The sequence below is a fragment of the Oryctolagus cuniculus genome, chromosome 1 (genome assembly GCF_964237555.1).
Source record: "Oryctolagus cuniculus chromosome 1, mOryCun1.1, whole genome shotgun sequence".
Taxonomy (NCBI): Eukaryota; Metazoa; Chordata; class Mammalia; order Lagomorpha; family Leporidae; genus Oryctolagus; species Oryctolagus cuniculus.
In genome coordinates, this window is record NC_091432.1 from 15,757,376 (window position 1) to 15,763,375 (window position 6,000).

Consider the following 6,000-nt stretch of genomic DNA (forward strand, 5'->3'; position numbering starts at 1 on the left):
CTTAATATCGGACAACATAAACTTTACCACAAAAACTGTTAAGAGAGACAAAGAGGGACACTATATCATGATTAAGGAATTAATACAACAAGAAGATATAACAATTATCAATCTATATGCTCCGAACTACAGGGCACAGGTTTATCTAAAAGATTTATTAAGTGACTTAAAGGGTGACTTAGACCCCAATACAATAGTACTGGGGGACTTCAATACTCCACTCTCAGAAATAGACAGATCAACAGGACAGAAGATCAACAAGGAGACAGTAGATTTAAACACTATAGCCCAAATGGATCTAACAGATATATACAGAACTTTTAATCCTACAGCTAAAAATTTTACATTCTTCTCAGCAGTACATGGAACCTTCTCTAGGATTGACCACATACTAGGCCATAAAGCAAGTCTCAGCAAATTCAAAAGAATTAGAATCATACCATGCAGCTTCTCAGACCATAAAGGAATGAAGTTGGAAATGAGCAACTCAGGAATCCCTAGAGCATACACAAACACATGGAGATTGAACAACATGCTCCTGAATGAACAATGGGTCATAGAAGAAATTAAAAGAGAAATCAAAAATTTTCTGGAAGTAAATGAGGATAACAGCACAACATACCAAAACTTACGGGATGCAGCAAAAGCAGTGTTAAGAGGAAAGTTTATATCAATAGGTGCCTACATCAAGAAATTGGAAAGGCACCAAATAGATGAGCTTTCAATTCACCTCAAGGATCTAGAAAACCTACAGCAAACCAGACCCAAATCTAGTAGGAGAAGAGAAATAATTAAAATCAGAGAAGAAATCAACAGGATTGAATCAAGAAAAACATTACAAAAAATCAGCCAAACGAGGAGCTGGTTTTTTGAAAAAATCAACAAAATTGACACCCCATTGGCCCAACTAACTAAAAAAAGAAGAGAAAAGACCCAAATCATAAAATCAGAGATGAAAAAGGAAACGTAACAACAGACACCACAGAAATAAAAAGAATCATCAGAAATTACTACAAGGACTTGTATGCCAGCAAACAGGGAAATCTATCAGAAATGGATAGATTCCTGGACACATGAAACCTACCTAAATTGAACCAGGAAGACATTGAAAACCTAAACAGACCCATAACTGAGATAGAAATTGAAAGAGTAATAAAGGCCCTCCCAACAAAGAAAAGTCCAGGACCAGATGGATTCACTGCTGAATTCTACCAGACATTTAAAGAAGAACTGACTCCAATTCTTCTCAAACTATTCAGAACAATCGAAAAAGAGGGAGTCCTTCCAAATTCTTTCTATGAAGCCAGCATCACCTTAATTCCTAAGCCGGAAAAAGATGCAGCATTGAAAGAGAATTACAGACCAATATCCCTGATGAACATAGATGCAAAAATCCTCAATAAAATTCCCGCCAATAGAATGCAACAACACATCAGAAAGATCATCCACCCAGAACAAGTGGGATTTATCCCCGGTATGCAGGGATGGTTTAATGTGCGCAAAACAATCAATGTGATACACCACATTAACAGACTGCAGAGGAAAAACCATATGATTATCTGAAGACGCTGAGAAAGCATTTGATAAAATACAACACCCGTTCATGATGAAAACTCTAAGCAAACTAGGTTTGGAAGGAACATTCCTCAATACAATCAAAGCAATCTATGAAAAACCCACAGCCAACATCCTATTGAATGGGGAAAAGCTGGAAGCATTTCCACTGAGATCTGGTACCAGACAGGGATGCCCACTCTCACCACTGCTAATCAATATAGTTCTGGAAGTTCTAGCCAGAGCTATTAGGAAAGAAAAAGAAATTAAAGGGATACAAATTGGGAAGGAAGAACTCAAACTATCCCTCTTTGCAGATGATATGATTCTTTATTTAGGGGACCCAAAGAACTCTACTAAGAGACTATTGGAACTCATAGAAGAGTTTGGCAAAGTAGCAGGGTATAAAATCAATGCACAAAAATCACCAGCCTTTGTATACACAGACAATCCCATGGCTGAAGAAGAACTTCTAAAAAAAATGGAAAAATCTTCCATGCTCATCGATTGGAAGAATCAATGTCATCAAAATGTCCATTCTCCCAAAAGCAATTTATACATTCAATGCAATCCCAATCAAGATACCAAAGACCTTCTTCTCAGATCTGGAAAAAAATATGCTGAAATTTATATGGAGGCACAAGAGACCTCGAATAGCTAAAGCAATCTTGTACAACAAAAACAAAGCCGGAGGAACACAATACCAGATTTCAGGACATACTACAGGGCAGTTGTAATCAAAACAGCATGGTACTGGTACAGAAACAGATGGATAGACCATTGGAACAGAATTGAAACACCAGAAATCAATCCAAACATCTACAGCCAACTCATATTTGATCAAGGATCTAAAACCAATTCCTGGAGCAAGGACAGTCTGTTCAATAAATGGTGCTGGGAAAACTGGATTTCCACGTGCAGAAGCATGAAGCAAGACCCCTACCTTACACCTTACACAAAAATCCACTCAGCATGGATTAAAGACCTAAATCTATGACCTGACACCATCAAGTTATTAGAGAACATTGGAGAAACCCTTCAAGATATTGGCACAGGCAAAGAATTTCTGGAAAAGACCCGGGAGGCACAGGCAGTCAAAGCCAAAATTAACTATTGGGATTGCATCAAATTGAGAAGTTTCTGTACTGCAAAAGAAACAGTCAGGAGAGTGAAGAGACAACTGACAGAATGGGAAAAAATATTTGCAAACTATGCAACAGATAAAGGGTTAATAACCAGAATCTACAAAGAGATCAAGAAACTCCACAAAAGCAAAACCAACAACCCACTTAAGAGATGGGCCAAGGACCTCAATAGACATTTTTCAAAAGAGGAAATCCAAATGGCCAACAGGCACATGAAAAAATGTTCAAGGTCACTAGCAATCAGGGAAATGCAAATCAAAACCACAATGAGGTTTCACCTCACCCTGGTTAGAATGGCTTACATTCAGAAATCTACCAACAACAGATGCTGGCAAGGATGTGGGGAAAAAGGGACACTAACCCACTGTTGGTGGGAATGCAAACTGGTCAAGCCACTATGGAAGTCACTCTGGAAATTCCTCAGAAACCTGAATATAGCCCTACCGTGTGACCCAGCCATCCCACTCCTTGGAATTTACCCAAAGGAATTTAAATTGGCAAACAAAAAAGCGGTCTGCACCCTAATGTTTATTGCAGCTCAATTCACAATAGCCAAGACCTGGAACCAACCTAAATGCCCATCAACGGTAGACTGGATAAAGAAATTATGGGATATGTACTCTTTAGAATACTATACCGCAGTAAGAAACAATGGAATCCAGTCATTTGCTACAAAATGGAGGAATCTGGAACACATCATGCTGAGTGAAATAAGCCAGTCCCAAAGGGACAAATACCACTTGTTCTCCTTGATCGGTGACAACTGACTGAACACAAAAAAGGAAACCTGTGGAAGTGAAATGGACACTATGAGAAACGGTGACTTGATCAGCATAGCCCTGACTGTTAATGAACAACTTAATACATTATCCCTCTTAGTATTTTTTTTTGTCTGTTCTACTTAATATGACTGGTTTAATTCTGTAATTAATACACAGTTATTCTTAAGTGTTGAAATTTAACTGAAATGTGATCCCTGTTAAACATAAGAGTGGGAATAAGAGAGGGAAGAGATGTACAATTTGGTACATGCTCAAGCTGACTTGCCCCAAACAGTAGAGTTAGAAGCATACCAGGGAACTCCAATTTAATCCTATCAAGGTGGCATGTACCAATGCCATCTCACTAGTCCAAGTGATCAATTTCAGTTCACAATTGATCATAATGAAAGTTCTAAGAGTCAAAGGGAGCACATAAACAAGTCTAGTACCTGCTAATACTAACAGATAGAATAAATAAAAGGGAGAGTGATCCAACATGGGAAGTGAGATACTCAGCAGACTCATAGAATGGTGGATGTCCTAAACAGCACTCTGGCCTCAGAATCAGCCCTAAAGGCATTCTGATTTGGCTGAAAAGCCCATGAGAGTATTTCAGGCATGGAAAGCCAAGACACTCTGGCAAAAAAAAAAAAAAAAAAAAAAAAAAAAAAACACCTAAATGAAAGATCTCTGTGAGTGAGATCCCAGTGGAAAGAACAGGTCTTCAAAGAAGGAGGTACCTTTCTCTGAAGGGAGGAGAGAACCTCCACTTTGACTATGACCGTGTCTAAACAAGGTAAGAGTCGGAGAATTCAAGGGGCTTCCATAGCCTTGGAAACTCATGACTGGTGCATAGGGAGATTACTGATGCCATAAACAGGAGTGTCAATTGGTTAAGTCAACAACAGGAGTCACTGTGCACTTACTCCTCATGTAGGATCTCTGTCCTTAGTGTGCTGTACATTGAGACTTAATGCTATAACGAGTACTCAAACAGTATATTTCACTTTGTGTTTCTATGGGGGTGCAAACTGTTGAAATCTTTACTTAATGTATACTAAACTGATCTTCTGTAAAAAGAAAAAAAAAAAAGAAGAAGAAGAAGAAATTATCAATTCCCAACTTGACTCTCACTGGGATTAAACATGACAATAGGTCTGATCTGATTTCATCATCATTTAAAAAATCATCTATTATTTTTTCACTTTATGTTTCTGTGTGGGAGCAAACTGTTGAAATCTTTACTTAATGTGTGCTAAACTGATCTTCTGTATATAAAGAGAATCGAAAATGAATCCTCATGTGAATGGAAGGGGAGAGGGAGTGGGAAAGGGGAGGGTTGCGGGTGGGAGGACGTTATGGGGGGGAAGCTATTGTAATCCATAAGCTGTACTTTGGGAATTTATATTCATTAAATAAAAGTTAAAAAAAAATTAATGTGATGTTGTTTTCATAGGAGGAGTTTCAGAAAATTCCCTCCATTTCAATTGTTTTGAATAGCTTTAGAAGAATTGGAATTTGTTCTTTAAATGTCTGGCAGAATTAAGTATTGAGACCATCAGTCTTGGGATTTTCTTTTCTGGGATGGTCTTTATTACTCATTCAATCTCCATCTTTCTTATTTGTCTGTTTACATTTTCTGCCTTCATAGCTCAATATTATAGATTGTGTGTGTTCAGGAAGATATGCATTTCTTCAAGGTTTCCTGAATTGTTAACACACAGCTCTTTGTAATAAATCCTGATGATTATTTTTACTTCTGTGTTATGTGCTGCTACATTTCCTTCTTCATCTCTGATTTTGTAATTTAAGTCTTCTCCCTCCTTTTTTTGTTTAGTTGGGCCATTGGTGTATCTATTTTGTTTATTTTTTCAAAAAACAATCTCTTCTTACACTGATATTTTGTATTGCTCTTTTTGTTTCAATTTTGTTTATTTCTTCCCTAATTTTAATTATCTCTGTTCTCCTGCTAGTTTTTGGATTTATTTTTTGTTGTTTTTCTAGATCCTTGAGATGCATTGTTAGCTCATCTATTTGGTGCCTTTCTGATTTCTTGATGTAGACACCAATTGCTATAAACTTTCCTCTTAACATTACTTATACTGTATCCCATAAGTTTTGATATGATATATTGTCATCTTAACTCATTTTCTGATTTTTTTGATTTCTGTTTTTATTTCTATGACTCACTGCTCATTCAGGAGCATGTTACTTGGTATCCATGTGTTTTCATAGCTTCTAGAGATTCTTGAGTTGTTGATTTCCAGCTTTATTCCCTTGTGGTCATAGAACATGTATGTTATGATTTCCATTTTTTTTTTTATTTTCTGAGACTTGCTTTATGGGCTAGCATATGGTATATCCTAGAGAAACTTCAATGCACTGATAAGAACAATGTGTATTCTGCTACTGTTAGGTCCATTTTGTCCATACTTTCATTTAACTCTGTTATTTCTCTGTTGATTTTCTATCTGTTCATTGATGAAAGTTCGGTGATAAAGTCCCCCATTACTATTGTATTGGAGTGTATGTCTCCTTTT